At 36.0% G+C, this 18,185-nt stretch overlaps 1 long non-coding RNA gene across 1 annotated transcript in view; it reads left to right on the top strand.

Moving 5' to 3' along the window:
• LOC110470486 (uncharacterized) overlaps positions 1-17,477 on the top strand; it is a 33,129-nt gene extending 15,652 nt beyond the window's left edge. The window contains exon 2 of the long non-coding RNA XR_002465423.3: positions 14,011-17,477. This is a non-coding gene — a long non-coding RNA (uncharacterized LOC110470486). The remainder of the gene's footprint in view (positions 1-14,010) is intronic.
• Positions 17,478-18,185: the final 708 nt, after the last annotated feature.

Below are 18,185 nucleotides of genomic sequence, written 5' to 3' on the forward strand. Positions count from 1 at the left end.
TCATGTGAAGGGTTCTGATACCTACCCTACCAACTGGTGCTGTAGAAGGACTTGCAGGAGTCAATGTTTTGTTGGTTTTTTTTTTGACTGCTGTTCTGTTTAAAGCAGAGATGATATTCTAGGTTCTCCTTCTCTCTGCTTGTCTTCCTTAATACAGTGCTCTTCTGCCTTTGTCTCCTTTCTTGAGTTTTTGTCTTCCAACATGTCTTAACAAGTTTCTTTAAAGCTATGAACCCTTTGAGGCCAGGGATATGTCTTGTTAAAACTTAAGAAGTGGTGTAGAAGTGATTTTTACCATGCTAGAATGAAATTTAAATATAGATATGGGATATAATAAAACTCTGCACTCACGTACATGGCCACAGTTGGAAATGTACACTTGAGAGCAGAACAAGGGGCACAGTCTGCAAAGGTCAGGCTCGTTAACTATGTATTCAATAATTAGTAATAATCCTCACACTTTAAATGTAACTGATAGAACTTCATCATAATTTTTTTTTGTTGTTGTTGTTGTTTAAAAGGTTTGGTTTGTGATACATTAATGAGTACTTGTCTAAATTGATTATTGATTAATTAACTCTATGGATCTGAATATGTACATTTTCTTCATTCTGATCTTTATTATGGAAAACGCCATTGAGCAGTTAACTTTAATACAGTAACTGCTGCTGAGCACTTTGAAATAAAGATGTAGGTGGCATGTCTTGTGAGTTACCAACTGGCATTAATTATGAAGTTGAACTTTTGCACTGAAGTTCTACTACCTCTGTGGTTTTAATATAGAAACCATGTCTCTTGTGAAAACATATTTTTAAAATGTTCATGTGGATTTTTCTCCCTGTTGTATTTTTGGACACAGGATATTAATTAGAAGAGTTTAAAATTGTAGTTGATACAAAGAAAGAGGAATAGAGGCAAGTTTATTTTAACATGTAAGAAATCTGATCTGTTGCTATTGGCTCAAAATTAAAAAAATTGTAAAGCTCAGTTATTAATCACATGCATTTTTAAACAATAAAATCGCTAATTCTTCTACTATTAGGTGAACCTTCCACCAGACCAGGTTACTCAAAGACCTGTTTAGCCTGGGCTTGAATACTTCCAGGGATGGGGAGTCCAGAACTTCTCTAATCAACCAGTTCCAATGCCTCACCCCCTCTGAGTAAAGAGTTTCTTCCTAACATCTAATCTAAACCTGCCCTCTTACAGTTTAGAACTATTGCCCCTTGTCATGTCACTATCTGCTGTATAAAAGTCACTCCCTCTTTTTCAAGCCCCCTCAAGGTACTGGAAAACTGCAATAAGGTCTCCCCAAAGCCTTTTTTTCTCCATGACAACCCCAGCTCTCTCAGCCTTTCCTTATAAGAATGGTATTCCAGTCCTGTCATAAACTTAGTGTCTCTCCTATGGAGTCAATCCAACAGGTCAACGACTTTCTTTTTCATTTTAAGGAAAGCATTTTCCCCATTTTTATCTTAACTTACTGTGTTTTAAGTTAAAACACTTGCTTACTTGCTTTTTATTCCAGCTGGTTGGTAATAAGGTGAGCATAAATGTAAAATCTGAGAGTTTGGAGTAACAAGATGACTGTGAAACATACACAGTTTTTATGTTTCCTGACAAATCAGATGGAGAAATAAGTGAAGAGGGAAACAGGCACAATTGCATGAAATGAGAAGGGAAATGAAGTAGTTCAGAGATATTTCACCTAAGCAGGTATGTCAGAGTTATTTTTCTTACAGCAGCATTTTGCCATTGAGAACATTGCACATTCAGCCCATGACACAAAATTCTAATTATTGTCCTTCACCGTTTGACTTGAAGACATACAAGGCTAAACAGCACAGGTGTCTTTAGTCAGAAATAAAACTAAAGGAAATTGTTGTAGTGTATTTTATAGCAACAGCTTATAATGCACTGATGAACACACAAACATTTTTAAAGAATTTCCTATACTTACGTAAAATTAAATTATCTGGAAAGCACTGGATTAACAGTCTTGGCAACTACTAAATATTTACCCTACTCTGATCACAGCACTGTTTGACTTCTTAAGTATTCCCTGCAACTGCAGATGCCCTGTCTTATAACAATGTTCCTCTCTTTAGCATTTTTGAATGCAGTGCCAAAGATACCCATGTACCTTCTATGTACAGCAAAAAGAGGATCTTATAGAAAACTCTGCAGCACCAGGATTTTGTTTATTGGCCCCTCTTTCCCTTCCCATTCAGCAAATCAACCAGGCCATCTTCCAGGACAATGGCCAGGTTCTTGTTCCATACTTTTCCACCCTGAATGTTTCCATTGTTTATGATTCTATGGCATGGAGGGAAAAAAAAATATTCTTGACTTTCAGCTTTATGTGTCTTCCGTGTAAGATGACTTTGCTAGTGCTGCAGTTACTAGACTAAACAGCATATTTCACTTATGTTATCAAGCTCAAAGCAGTACATTTCACCTAAATCCAAATGGATTTCTGCCCTGTCAGATTTTTCACTCTGTCTCATTCAAAGGAATGGGAATTAACAAGAATTGTCTTTGGACTGAACAGTACCATAGTTAGTCTTCAACACCCTGTATTAATTAGTAGGTGGATGTGGATTGCATTCTGCCTCAGGTAAACATTCCCGATATGCACTTTTACAGATTTGTCTTGGACCAATGTCAGAGTGAACTTTTCAGAGGCCCAGCCCTATAATAGGTGAGGAACAAAGCTACAGGACACACTGTGAGGTAAAATCCACAAATTCAAAAAATTATCTTTAAGCACAGGGGAAAGATTTTAATTGTTTGCTTGTGTTTTTTCCTAAAGAAAGTTTAAGGCAACTCTGTGAAGTTTTCTTTTTGTGTAAAAAATCTGAATGGACAAATCCTGTCTTGGTTTGCAGCATTACCTTCAGGAGCAGATTAGTTATTTCATCTTTGGTTGGTTTTCTATAACCTTAGGGTGATACACCAGTTCTACAGATTAATTCAAGGGGTTCCTAGTGAGAAACCTGTCTTTTGATTATGCTGACTTTCTTTCAATCTTCATCTTCCTGCTGACTTAGCAGTCAGTGCTCCAGAGTTGAAGCTGGATGAGTTGGTGGAGCCCTCTGCATAATGCCTTGAGCAGCTGCTGTGAAGAATCATAGGGCACTGAGAAGCTGAACACTCGATCCCAGTAGCCCTTAGTTCTTTGGCCATGAGCTCTATGAGTCACAGTGAAGGTATTTTACTGTACTGTATTTGAATACCCTTGGAAAAAAAAACCCAATATACAATACTGTCTCCTAAACTGACACCATGAAGGAAGGCCTTCATTTAAATCTTTTGCTTCCTGCATATCTAAGACCATATATGGACACACACTTCATTCACATGACCAGTCCAGTAAAGGACTTTCTGCCTCATCACTATTTCCTCTGCATGGCCTGTGGTGTGTCTCTGGGTGTCTGTAAATTGAGCAGCTTTCTAGTCTTTATTTAAATGAAGGTAACCACAGGAGATTTTAGTGTGTCTTAGTCATGAAAGGTGTAAGAGTAGAGAGTGAACTAGTATTCCAGAGCTCAAGTGAGATGAATCTACAGTCTCTAGATAAAGCTTACCTTTGATTTCAGACATCACCACCAACAGGCCTTTAGAAGACAGTGGGAAGGGAAACTCAAAACTTGCAAGCCCAGGTCTTTTCCTTTGTTTCCAAATGGTGTCAAAGATGCTGGTTCAAAATTAAACAGCATCTCCCATGCAGTGATACAGAATTGATCTCTCAGATATATCCCAGATCAGGTTTTTACAGGTGTGCTGTGAGAGCTTATGGGAGAGGTATAATGTCTGAAGACTCCTTGTTTTCTAAGCTCTGGATGTGCTTGGGATATGCTGGTTTGATCATGGAGGCCTGAATAGAACACACCTTATGGGGTTGACTTTTGGAAGTGGTTAAAGCATACCATCACATAGTCACAGACAACCCAGATAATTTACTCTTCTGTATAAAACCCTGATTATGCACGGATAGGGATGAAACACAATGGACAAGGTTTCTTGAATGAATATATGCACCCGCTTTCTCTGAGGGCTGCCATTCAATTTGAATTAAATGTTCTTTTTCCTTATTTTTCCAGTATTTGGCACATCTTGTATGTTCCCGTGTTTGGCACGTCCATTGCCAATGTACATGTTACTTCGTTCTCTGTTTTATTTTGTGTTATGATTATCTCTTTCATAGGAATGAGGGATGGGGAGTGAAAGCAAATCACTGAAGTTCAATTTCATGAGGTAGAAAACATCCAGACACTGTGAATGAAGCAAAATGAGGCAAACTTGCATTATTTTATACCCACCACCCTTGGATCTGTTTATTTTTAAATAGTTTTTCCTTTTTTCCATTTTACTCTATTCTCATGTAATGTATTTATGATACTACATTGAATAAGTATACCTTTTTCAACTATAGGTTTGAAGTGTTTCAAAAGATGTTCCAGTAACTATATTCCATAGACACAAAGATGTCGAATTACTTTGCCAAGTTAACTAAGGAGAAAATAAAATAAATAATAAAAATGAGAACAGAGAACCTTTTTCTTACTCTATTCTTCAGTGACAACCTGTGGTGCTTTTAGTGCAGAACCATGACAATGGATGCAGAAAAGCTGGGATGTGTTCATAGATGACATTCAAGAAAATTAAAATTATCTGTAATAGAAAGAAAATGAATACCCTGACCTCTTTATACCTTTATGCACATTAGATTTTATTCATGGGAGTAATTTTTCACAACATAATAAAGTTATTCGTTTGGTACATAAAGTTAAGCATAGTTTAAAGTGCCTTCAGCATGAAAGCATTGTGAATAATATTAACATTATCAGAGTTGTTTTCTGTTTTCTTTCTGAACCTATACTCTTGATTTTGATTGTAAATTTTGCTTTTTTTTTAAATTTTGTTTTGTTTTGTTATTGCCTGCCCTTCATAAGGAACTGTTACAAGGGAACAGCTAGTCCTTGTCTTCTGTACTAGGTGATTGCCATTTGATCTGAAACAGATGAAAACAGTGAGTGAGTTGGAAAATAAAATGCACTATGAAAATCCATGAATATGGGAAAGTTACAGCATACAGTTAAAACAAATAAGACATCAAAGTCTTTGCTGCCTTCTACATAAAGGATAAGTTTTGGTTTAAGTACACAAACACTCAGCTTTTTTGCAGAGCTCTCACTCATGTCTTTTTGCTAATTTATCTATTTGCACTACTTTAATATATTTTGCAAGCCATTTTTCAAGGTAAAATTTGATATAACTAAATTTACCTTTGAAAATATTAAATGTAAGTGGTTTAAAATGGGTAGTTTTAAGGGAACACCATCTGGTACATGGTTATTAAGAAAGCCCATGAAAATATTGCATGACAAAATTAATGCACAGTTAAATTAGCAAAAAAACATAAATTAACAAGCCAGTTCAAAATACTGATTATGATTAATTATGTATATAAGTTTGCATAATTTTGAATCTCTGTTATGACCCCTGGTGAGATGTAGAAGGGATTTTTGTAGGACACAAAATATAGCAATATTTGAGGGGATTAGTAGTACTTGAGGGGATAAGAACTGGTAAAAGTCACTCAGCATTTTTTCTATCAGGTTACCCTATTAATAAACATCTATAATAATGAAAGAATTGCAAAATTGGATTTTTGAGGAGGTTAAGTGGGATTTTTATAAGCTCACTTTTTATGAGAGGCTTAGAAGTACACTGAAAGTTATGACAGATATGAAGTTACTATGTATTAATGTTTAATCTAAAATACTGATCAAAATTTCTTGGACATTGCATTTTTGTTGACATTTCATATTATTCTTGCCTTGGTCACTGAAATCCTATTTCTCTATATCTGTGGTGAATTATGAACAGTCCCTGTAGTATTTGGCTGATTAACTTAATAGGAAGCTATGTGCAAAATAAGCAAAAATAAATAAATAAGTAAACAAAGTGCACAATCCATCCCTGTCAGCATTCCCAAGACATTAAGTGAAGGACAGTATTGCAATTTCTTAGTGTCAGCGGTTCTGGTTTTGACAAGGTGCAAACTTTGGTTTGACAGAGATAGTCTTCAAAGCGATACAACACTTAGCAAATACCCTTATATGTTTTGATTTCTAGGAAATTGAAGGTCAGTTGTTACAAACTGCTTAGGGAGACAAGCTGACAGGAAGATGAAGGGAGAACGCTCTGGGAGCTGAAAGATGGAGGCCTTCATCCATTCTGGGAGCAGCCCATTCTGGTAGAGAGGCTGAAGGTGTGTGCAATGAGACAAGGAGCTGCTAAGGCAGTGGTCATAAAACTACTACAATTTTTTCTTCTTGCATGCCAGCTTAACCCACTGTCATAGCGCAGGCATTGTTCAGTGGTTCAGCATTTGAGAATGTCCTGCAAAAGTCCTGCTGTATAGGTAAAAGCCTGATAAATGGCTGATAATAGTTTTCAAGGCAAATTTTATTAAACAGGTTAATATTTGGTGTGTTCAGAAAACATGACAATGAAACCTAGATAATAAATGATTCTGGCAATATAGAGGGTGGGAACCACCCTGGAGAACTCCAGGCAAAATTGGGTGTCTGGTATCACCTACCCACACTTCTTTTTTCACCATGTCTCCCTTACATACAAGTCCTAGAACTGGATGTCTCCCTTCCTTTTTTTGGCCATTCACCGTAGGAGCAGCCTATGGTGAGCTACTTTGGATCTATGTTTTAGATGGCTGAAATGAGGTGAGATAAACCATGATAAACCAAGTTGATCAATTCTTTTTCCACAGTCTGCTCTCCTCTCCGCTCTGTTTTTCTATCTATCTAATCTATCTATCTATCTATCTATCTATCTATCTATCTATCTATCTATCTGTCCATTCATATATAATTTCTACATGGATCTAAAACATAGACTTCACAGGTGTATGTGTTTGTGTGTGTGTGTTTATGAACACATATACAAGCACAATTTGTCAGTTTTTTTAAGGATGTGATTCAGCCTTTAAAAAACAGCTCTTATTTATATGTGCTATATGTCAACTGCATATATGAGATTTTGAAAAGTAAAGAATCACCTCAGTCCTTCCCATAAAATCTAAAAATTCTGTCAGCAAATATTTTTACAGTTCCCTAATCAGCAGTCTTCTCTCTGTTGAATCAATGGTTAACTATTCTTCAACTGCTGTAATAAAAATCTGTAGCCTCTCCCCAAACTGTTGCAAGTGTGGTGATCAACACACAAAGACTTTGCTGGATCTCTAATTAGCTGTGACTGTTTTAAGTCCTTTCTTTGCCCCACAGCCCAGCTCACACATAAAAATATATAGCTTTTAAATTAAATATGCAGGTAGAATACATGAGTAAGAAAATATTTACACCTCACAGGTAAAAAATAAAACTCTTTCCCTTTTCCCCTTGCTCTTATTTTAATTATTTTAGAGTGGAGACAGGACTAGGGTTGCCTAACCACTTTTGAAGATGTGAGCACTATTTTTAGGGTGTTCTGATGTCTGCATTGTCATTATGATTACACAGAGTTTTAAGAGCAGGAGTGAGGCCCCCTACTTACCACCTGGATGGCATTGTTTAACCAGTTGAGATGAACAACAGGTTATCTAAGACTGCATAGCCCATCCTCTGTACTTCAGTCTCATAAATTAAGGAAAGAAGAGTGTCATGGTATAGTTACTTCATAAAAAACAAAAAAGCTCTGATACATAATTTGTTTTGGGATAATTTTATAGTAATTTTGGCCTGGTTTGATCAAATAGTGAATTATCTTCTGGGCATGCAGAAAAAAAAAAAAAAAAAAAAAAAAAAAAGGCAGGTGTGGCTCCAAACTCAGCAGGAATTGGCTACCAATGCAATCAGAAGGAGATGAGAGCCAAGACATCTGCTTTCACATTGGTAAAATCCTGTCTAAGAGGGATGCATGAGGCTTATAAGTACCAAAGTAATTGGTAACTGGAAGCAATGAATTTCTTACTTTTGCAGAAATTACATGCTTGTGTAAGAGGCAGAGCTTCTGGATCCAGGCCCATGTTGAGCTCTGAACTCCACACAAATTTGCAGAAGCAATGTAGTTTTCAGTTCTGTAGTTTTAATTATTCTTTCCTACTGGCGGCAGCACAATTTAAATTCCTGAACTCAATATTATTCCAGGTGAAAAGACAAAATAATATGATAAAATGCCTGTGATATTAATATAAGGATTCATAAATAACACATTTTTATAATTCAGGTTTCATGACTTAACCCCAAATTCACAAAATATCCTACTTTTTGAAATGTGTGATTTCTGGAAAAATAGAGTTCCCACCCCATTACCTCCCCATCCCATTTCTACAGCAGCTGGGATTTCTCTGTGTCTGTTTTGTTAAAGCTCTGATTTTAGCTGGGCTCTGACAATCCTTCCTCTTAGCAGCTCATCTCTGAGGTTACTCATGGTCTCCTCCAGTTCCTTGGGCATGGTCACAGAGCTTGGTCTGCTCATCTGATACTACTCAGTGTTCACTGCCCATGGGCAGCCAATAGTTTGATTTCTACGTAGAAGTGACGAAGTTAAAACAAACAAGATAATTGTATTTTCAGTAGGCCAGAGAGTTTCTTAAAGAAACTAGATCTCATATTTTAATTAACAGGGACAACAATTTTAAGTCTTTGAGGTTATTTCAGGCTCTTGTGTTTTTAAAATAGGATACATTTGATACAATTCAGTTTGTTACATGTTAACTTTTAACATAAGCCCTTGAAAACTTCTTTCTTAGTGCAAACCTGATTAACTTTGTTAACTGTTAAATTTGGCAAAATAAGCAAGTGGATTTGGTATGCTTTACAAAATTATGGCTGGTTTCTCATTTGTTGCATGATGTACTTTTGACCTGCTAAGACCTGATGGCTGCCCAAGGGAGGTAATGTTGGATTCACTGACAAGTTGAAAAGAGCTATATTTTTTCAACAAATTAGTGACTCAGATAATTATTTAGCAGGGTTTACTTATTTGCAGCATCTGAGGGCTGATCTTGCAGAGTTTTTTGTTGTTATTTTTGTTCTAAATGTCTCCTTTTCTTTTGTTTTCTTGCCTTGCCTCTTATGTTTGTTCAAATCAGTGCATACAAATACTCACAATTAAATTCTATTTTAAAAACATTTGCAATATTTTTTTTCAAAATATGTGTACTGCTAAATTAAATTGGTTTTTTACCAGCATATGATTATAATTATAATCGGTGATAAACAATGCCCAGTGTGGGCTACAAGGATGAAAGAAGTCCATCAGTATATTTTTTTCTACCAGGCATTTAGCACATAAGGCTTTTGATATTTCATCTGAGATTTTGAATTGTTACAATTAGGAAATGCATAATGATTCAGCAGTACAGTTTACCAATTCTGCCTGTTACAGTCCTATTCATATACACACAACTCATGCTATCTTACTTTGTTCTGGAAAATAAAGTGAATATTAATAATTTCAGTGAATAACTTAAACTAAATTCCATTAGAATTATTTATTGTTCTGGGATTTTGAAACATTTTTGTGGCAAATATCCATGTTTTTTCTGTTACAGATGAACAAACTGCATTCATGGTTCAGTGTGATCCATTCATTGCTTCATGGAGCCCAAAGTCCTTCAGGAAGTGTGACAAATACACATAATTTCCCTGAATGCTAGGTTTTGCATGTTTTGTATCTGATTAAGTTGAAAGATGTGTTAAAGAATCATAGAAAAATCCTCATATATAAAAATCCTCAGACAGCTCCCAATAGCTACATATCTCAGAAATCTCTGATGCATTTTGTTATTCAAAGCAAAATTGTCAGTAATTTACACTCAATAAATTGGTTCCAGATCTGCCTCTTTCAGAAGATATCACAAGGACACATTTTTATGTGCGATTCACTTACCTTTTGTCAAATAATGTGCTTTTTAAGAAATTTGCCATGGAAAATGCAGATGATAGAGACTCCCTTGCCTTGCAGAGCCTGAAAGAATGTAATGGATCAATAGTTTGTATATAAGCTATGTTCTGATCAAATAAAATCATCATTTTTCCCCCAAGTTTTTTGAAAAGGAAGGTTCTAGATGAATGGAAAAATCTTAACATATATAATTCATAATGCATTGATAAAGCCTCCATTTGCTGCAACCACACAGTCTTTGCAGAGAGGTACAAAAAGTTTTGATTCATAACCAAAGAAAAGTAAAAATTAAGCCTTGTAGCAGTCAGGCCTTGACTCTGAAGAAATAGTCCTTTGTATAGTTTTAAGTTCATTGCTATTTAACAGCTTTGCCAAATAATACTTTGTTACAAAACTGACTAATTTGGTTCAGGATTTTTTTTAAGGCAGCTGTGAAGAAATACATCTTATTTGTCTGCAACTTGTAAATTCATAGAAAAAATTTTAAAACACAACACAAATTAAATAACAACACAAATTATAAATAAATATGAAAGTGGGAAATTAAGAAAATGAAAATTTAGACTGAAAGACAAATTATTTTCTCATGGTAATGTCACTTACACTTGAAACTTTAAAACAAAAATATTTTTTTCAATGAAAACAAAAAAAAGGAAAAAAATCACTGTCTAGAGCTGGGAAAAGGATAGCTTAAATAATGTAATATTTCTTTTATATTTTGAACTTACCAGCTCTGTGATTATGAATGGTTGTAATTTTAGAAGAAAGGAAGGAAAATGTGCTTTGTTCAGATGATAGTTGTACTTTGTTGGTTGCCTGCATGTGTCTGGGAGAAAAATGCTGTTGTGAAGTTGCTCATATCTCCATACATTCTATTATCTGAAGGAAAAAATACTTTCAGTGGAAATGCATTAAAGAGGTCCATAGACACCCATTGCTTGACTCCAGTTTAAGTTGCAGATGCAGGATGAGGTCAACAACATCTTGTACCTCTGGTACAAGCATACTTTGTGACTTGAAATCAATGAAGTATTAGAAGCAGCAAACATCTCTCCTGTCCTTATCTCTTTCTATAAAGGAAACCATCAGATGGCTGATAAAGGTAATGTTTTTATTATTTCTGTCGGCTTTGTGCCACTTGAAGAAATTCTGGTTTTTCTATTGCAGTGTAAGTTTAACTGACTATAATACCTCCACCTTTGACTTTTATTACTTTTTTTTTTTTTTTAAATTTCAGGAAAGCTTTAATATATGCAAGATTCGACCATATTCCTGGATCTCAATATTTATGTACTCTATTTCCTTAATCTAGGGAAAAATAAATGAATTTTGTGCTTTTTTCCTAGGTACTGGCAAAGATATGCTTGTAGAAGCATTTTCTCTCTCACAATATGTTGATGAGACTTACTCCTAGAGTATAATATTCTTGCCCCCTTTTTCACTTAAAAATATTTATTTGCATGTATTTGTCTTTTTGTTCATATTACAACACTGCAGCTAGACCTTTAATTGTTGACATTCTCCTTTATGGAGCTCCTCAAAAGTACATCAATTCTATTAGACAGATCATTGTGTAAGACCCCTTCATCTGAAACAAAACTGGTCCTACTGCTTCTTTATATGTTTACATAGGCTATCCATAGCTGTCTGAAGATATCAAGTATCAGGAGTAACAGTCAAAATGTAAGACATTCTCCATTCCTTGTTCATGTAAAATATAAGAATAATGCTTATTTATATGATACTAATTTAATTTTCATTTGAGATGTTTTGTGAAAATTAAAAATTAGCTTTTTCCGGGTCAGAAAGGCATTTATATGCAGGTGTTTATTGTTTTTCTTGCTTTAAATAAATAACACAGAAACACAAGTTCTTAATCAAAACATTAAAATAGTAGCGAAGCATTTGTTCCTTTTAAGAAATCATAGTCGATTTGTGCCCTTGCTGTTCTGAAGTGCCAAACACTTTATATAGATTCATAAGAAAATAAAACCAAATACTAGAACTTTTGAATACTGAAAAAGAAACTGTTTAAAAATAGCATGCAGATATGGTCAGTTGATGAAACTTTCGGTGCACCATGTCTGATTTTTCTGTCATATGAGTAATTTTACAAATTCTTTTGGACGCAGTGAAAAGAACTACTCTTTCCTATTTTTACATATTGATATTATTCTTTCCCTATGGAAAAAGTCTAGGCTTTCTTTAAACAATATATGGTGGGTTGGCAAGGCTCTGGTAGTGGGAAGATACAGGAGTGGCTTCTGTGAGAAGCTGCTAGAGGGTCCCTTCATGTCAAATAGAGCCAATGCCAGCCAGATCCAATATGAACCCATCTCTGTTCAAAGTCAAGTCCATCAGCAAAGGTGTTAGCACTTCTGGGGTAATGTATTTAAGACAAGGAAAAAAGTTATTGCGTGGGAGCAATTACAGCCAGAGACAGGAGTAAGAATATATGGGAGGAACAGCTCTGCAGACCCCAAGGTCAGTGCAGAGGGAGGGGCAGGAGGTGCTCCAGGTGCCAGAGCAGAGATTCCCCTGCAGCCCTGGGGCAGCCCATAGTGAGGCAGCTGTGCCCTGCAGCCCTTGGAGGCCACAGGGATGCAAAGATCCACCTGTGGCCTGTGGAGATCCCCATGCCAGAGCAGATGGATGCCCAACAGACCCTGTAACCCCATGGAAAACCCATGCTGGAGCAGGCTCCTGGCAGCACCTATGGAAAGAGGACTCCATGCTGGAGTAATTTTGCTGGACAGGACTTGTGACCCTGCAGTGAACCCACACTGGAACAGGCTGTGCCTGAAGGACTGCACCCAGTGGAAGGGACACAGACTGGAGCAGTTTGTGAATAACTGCAGCCCACAGAAAGGACTCATATTGAAGAAGTTCATAGACTGTTTCCCATTGGAGAAACATCACACTGCAGGAGGTGAAGGGTGTGAAGAGTTCTTTCTCAGAGGAGAAGGGTAAGGTAGAGACAATGTATTATGAATTGACCACAATGCCCATTCCCTGAAAAGTCAGGAGCAAAGTTGAGCTTGGGAAGAAGGGACAGGTGAGGAGAATGTGTTTTAAGACTTGGTTTTATTTCTCATTACCCTGCTCTGATGTGACTGGTAATAAATTAATTTCTCCAAGTCCTGGTTTTGCCTGGGCAGTAACAGCTCAGTGATCTCTTCCTACTCTTATCACAATCTGTGAGGCTCTTTTAATTTTTTTCCCTTAGTTCATTTGAGAAAGGGGAATGATAAGAATGACTTGGGTGGGCACATGGCATCCAGCCAGGATCTACCCACCACAGACACTCATTTATGGGATCTTGTGGTTGTGGCCTTGCAGTCAGTAGCAAAATATCAGGTTAAATATTGCTGCATTTCCATTAGTTCCAGGGGATTACACCTTCTTATTTCTTGCATCTTGAGACCTTTTAAGTGATAATAATGCTGACTTCTTGCTACAAGTTTCTCATGAGTTATTGTATGAGGGAATTGTGTTTTTATTATAATTTCATGCTCATCCGCACATTCTCATAACTAGTAGAGCATGTGTTTGCCCAAATAGTCTGTCCAATATTCAAGGATTAACAGGCATGTACTGAGGTCGCCTGGCCAGGATTTCCTGTGATATCATGGAGGGTAGTGAGCATACTGAGTCATTACCATGGCTCTCAGCTTTTTCCTATGTTGGCAGCCTTGATAGTTTTTGATATCTTTTTTTATATCCCTTAGGAGTTGACCTCAATATATTTTTTATTCTGTAAATTGTTTTATTCTTTCATAACCCTCTCAAAATTTATGCATCATTTTGATTAGCTTTGCTTTCTCTCTGTACCTTTGTGAACCTTTTGTCTCTCTTTATACCTTTGCTCATCCTGTTCAGGGTGTGGGCTGTCATTTATTCTCCTTAATTTTCTTCTCTTTAATACACTGCATGTACCATCACAGAGATCTTCTTAGTTTTCTTATCTAGGTGCCATAAACACTGGGTTTTGTACATCTCTCTTTTGCTGTTTCAGTATCTAGACTTCCAATATCCTTTAATTCTCCAGTATCATTTCTGTTGAAATTCTGACTGCAGGGACATGACAGCATGAGGACCTGAGATTCAACAAGGCCAAGTGACAAGTCCTGCAGTTTGGCTACAACAATGCCATGCAGCACTACAGGCTGGGACAAGAGTGACTGTAAAGAGGCCTGGTGGAAAAGGACCTGAGGGTGCTGGTTGAGAGCAGCTGAACGTGGCCCAGTGGCCAGGAAAACCAATGACATCCTGTCCTGGCCAGCAACAATGGGCTGGGATTGTCCCTCTGTACATGGCACTGGTGACAACACAAATCCCGTGTCCAGTTCCAGGCCCCTCACTGCATAAAAAACATTGAGGGGTTGGAGCAAGTCCAGAGAAGGACAATAGAGCTGGTGAATAGAGGGTGAGTCCTGTGAGGAGTGACTGAGGGATCTGGGGTTGTTCATACAGGATGAAAGGAAAAGGCTTGGGCAGACCTTATTGTTCTCTACAATTACCTAAAAGGAGGGTGTAGCTGGAGAGGAAATTAGTCTCTTATCCTAAGCAATAAGTGACAGTACAGAGCCTCAAGCTGAGCCAGGGAAGGGCCAGGCTGGACAAATTTCTTCACTGAAAGAGTAGTTAAACAATGGAATGGTCTGCCCAGGGAGGTGGTAGAGTCACCATCCCTGGAGGTGTTCAGGAAACAGCTAACATGCCATGTAGTACTATGGGCTAGTTGGCTAGTTGGTAATCAGTCATAGATTGGATGTGATGTTATTAGAGGTCTCTCCAATCTAAATGATTTTGTGATTCTGCCATTTCAGAACTTTGAAGTTGCACTGTATGTTTCCACTGAGGTTTTAAAACTGTACTGCAGGCAATAGAGTCCACCACTGTCTGAAGCCAGTCTTGTTCCTTTCATTAGAGAAGGACCAGCAGTAGAAGGTGGCCATTTAAGCAGTTTTAATGCAATATTGCACAAAGCAGGAAAACTATACACAGAAAAACATCCAGGATGATTGCTGATTTTCTAAAAAAAAACAGATTTGCAGGTTCACTGGTTCCCTGAAAAGAACTTTGGTGATTGGCAGTCTAGGCTAAATGGACACAAAAAGGACCCTTTTCTCTGACCCATTGATTTTTTCATGTTTTTACATGTCATGGAAATCAGGAGATTTATGAAAAGGATCTCACATTTGTTAACCTTTTGTTACAGCTATCCATTTATCATAGCATCCAGAAGATTTTACTTTGTTGTTGAAAAAGAGATGATGCATTCTAAAAACAGCTGAAACTGAAAAATAATTTCTGAAGTGAGTTGAACCAGTGTAATGTGTGAATACATGTAATATAATCTCTTGTAACATACACCTTTGACCAAATACTATTAATAATGGTATGCAGGATAATATGGCATTATGGAAAATCACCTCTTCATTGGAAGATGAAAACAATCCAAAAATCTAAATAATAATAGTCTTCACCATGATGTCTAATTATTCTTTAATCAAGTCTTTAATGAATTCAAGATATGATCATAGTCACAGCAGTTTCAACCCCCACATTGTAAATCCACATGTAAAGAATACAATTTAACAATCCTTTAGTGCTATTTTGAACAGGCTGCAAATGCAATTTTAGAACTATTCGATTTTTCAAATAACCTGGTAGGAACTGCAGTTTGTATAACTAATTTTGTGATGGTAATATGTTCATATTGTCCTCTTTTATCATTAATCTGCATAGGTATAATTAGAAGTTTGGCTTTATTAAGAAAAACCATTTACTCAAATAAATACCAAGCCTTTGAGGTTTTCTTTAAAAGAAAATCTTAATTCTAGATTATTTTAAAGGGTAGACAAATGTCATGAAAATGTATTTAAAAAGCATTTCATAGAAACAATAGAGTTGTACATAGGTGTTCATATCTGTTCTTTCATAATTCTGCCAACTTATTTTAATGTGTATAGTGATGCATCATAGAGACACGATTTAGCAATTGATACTTGACTGGGAAACACTTTGTATATTTTTGGTACCATAGAAACCACCTGTTAAAAACTACCTATAAACATTAATAAGGGTTGTAAATGAAAAAAATTTAACTGTGGTAATTTTTAGCACATTTCCACCCAGATACACTTGGAATTATAGTAACAAAGTTGAAAATGTTATGGCGTTAGTGTCATGGATAAGTTCATTGCCATGACTAACGGCATCAGTGGGAAAAAAAAAAGCAAGACTACTTAGATTATGTACATACACAAAACAGTAAAATGACAAGAAAGTTGGAGAGATCAAGTGTTAAATTGTAATGCTAAGGATGAACAGCATCAAACTTGCCCTGGAGTTGTTGAAAAAGATGCCTTGCTGTTTCTCATTTACCAAATTGGTTCTAAAATGTGCATAAATTAAAATATTTCATAGAACTCTCTTTTTTATTACTCTTCATTATCCTATAAGAATGGAAAGGAATTATAGTTAACAGTTTAAAAATATTGTGCAATTCAGAATGAAATCTTGCATCTACATGTAAAATGAAAGAGGCTTGTATATTATACTTCATTTTTGACAATTTTTTTCCTGTATAGATATATGTAGGCAAAACATTAAAAGCTATTTAGCCTACTGCTAACTCACTCCTTTTCAAAATTAACCATATCCCTTAAGCTAAATGGCTAAGCTAGATAAATAACCACAAACATGAAAGAACTTACACACATTTTGCAACTCCTACTATTTACTGAGTAAATGGCATATTTAAAATTTTTAAATTATCTTTAAAATTGACAATTAATAATGGAAAACAAAAATTCTATGCTGGACAGCTACTAGAGGTTTTCATTTATAGTAAAGTGTTTTATTGTGTGACATGGGAAACACAGGAATTATGACTCATGGGAGAGCAGAATTAAGAATTATGCAGCATCTTTCAAGCAAGGCACAATCTCACACCAGCCCTGGTGAAGATTAGGTGTTTATTACAGGTCTACTGGGTTCTTTCCAAAGACAAGGAAAGGTCTTGTTCCCCTAAGTCATTCCTGTATTGACTTAGAACTGAACCTTCAATTGAACTGAACTGAACTGTATTGAATTTAGAACTGTATTGAACTTAGAATTACATATGAAACAGAAAGAGTCTGGGGAGTAGTGGAATGGGTTTGAAGCTTTTGAACTCCAAAACATTTTTGAAAGGGCACATCTTACAGTCATTAAGCTGTAATACAGGAACAAAATATTATATAATTCTCTAGTACTTGATTGTATTTTAATAGCTATGTATGTCCACATATGTAGTAGTATAAGATACCAATAGGTCAAAGGGATCTTAATATGTTGAATTTTAAGACACTTTTTACTTTCCATATATTTCTTTATATTTATTGATTTGAGGAAATCCTGTTGCTTTTACTTTAAATCTGAAAAATATGAGCTGATAACTGAAAACTGAGCTGATAATTCCTGTGGAATGAATGTGAAAAATCCTTTCTTTCTGTTTACATAGAATGTAAACTAATAAACAAACCAACCCACCTCTCCTCTTTTGTTGTCTTCTTTGCTTTCATCATCTAGCATTTGACATATGAAGTAACTTTCCATCATATTTTATTACTTCAGAGGCAAATCTTACCCTTCACTTACACCTGGAAACACTGGCCAGACTAGAATTGTAGTTCAGGTTTTATTAAGGTTGTATGGCACATCTCCTGCCCCTTCCAGATCAACTTCACAATTTCACAGAAAATTCCTTCACAAGGTCTTTGAAGGAGTATTAGAGGCAGAATGCACTTGTTAATGTTTCCCTCAAGCAGTGCTAACACTATTGCAGTCTTTGAGTTTCAGCAGCACAGGTTAGAATGAGGATTATTTTGACATAGGGGCCATGAAAAATTTTTGTGCTAAACTTAGATATGCTTGGACATGACTTCACCTAATATTACTTTTTATTGTTTTTTTTTTTTTTTTTTTCAGAATTGTTTACAGTCTAGCAAGCTCTTATAACAAAGTAATTTTGGATATTCTTTTGTAAAAAGAATCTTGTTCCTTAACTATTGTTACATTTCCAAGAAACTAAATGCAGAAGCCAGTGGTGACTATGTGTTTTATATTGTGACAGAAAACAAAAAGAAGCCCAAAACACTGTGTGAGGAATCTCTGACAGGATATATTCACATCATAATTTTAGTTAAAATTGGAGAAGTATTTTTGAAACCAGTCTTAGCTCCCATTCTGTAATATCATTGGTG

The sequence above is a fragment of the Lonchura striata genome, chromosome 3 (assembly GCF_046129695.1).
Source record: "Lonchura striata isolate bLonStr1 chromosome 3, bLonStr1.mat, whole genome shotgun sequence".
Taxonomy (NCBI): domain Eukaryota; kingdom Metazoa; phylum Chordata; class Aves; order Passeriformes; family Estrildidae; genus Lonchura; species Lonchura striata.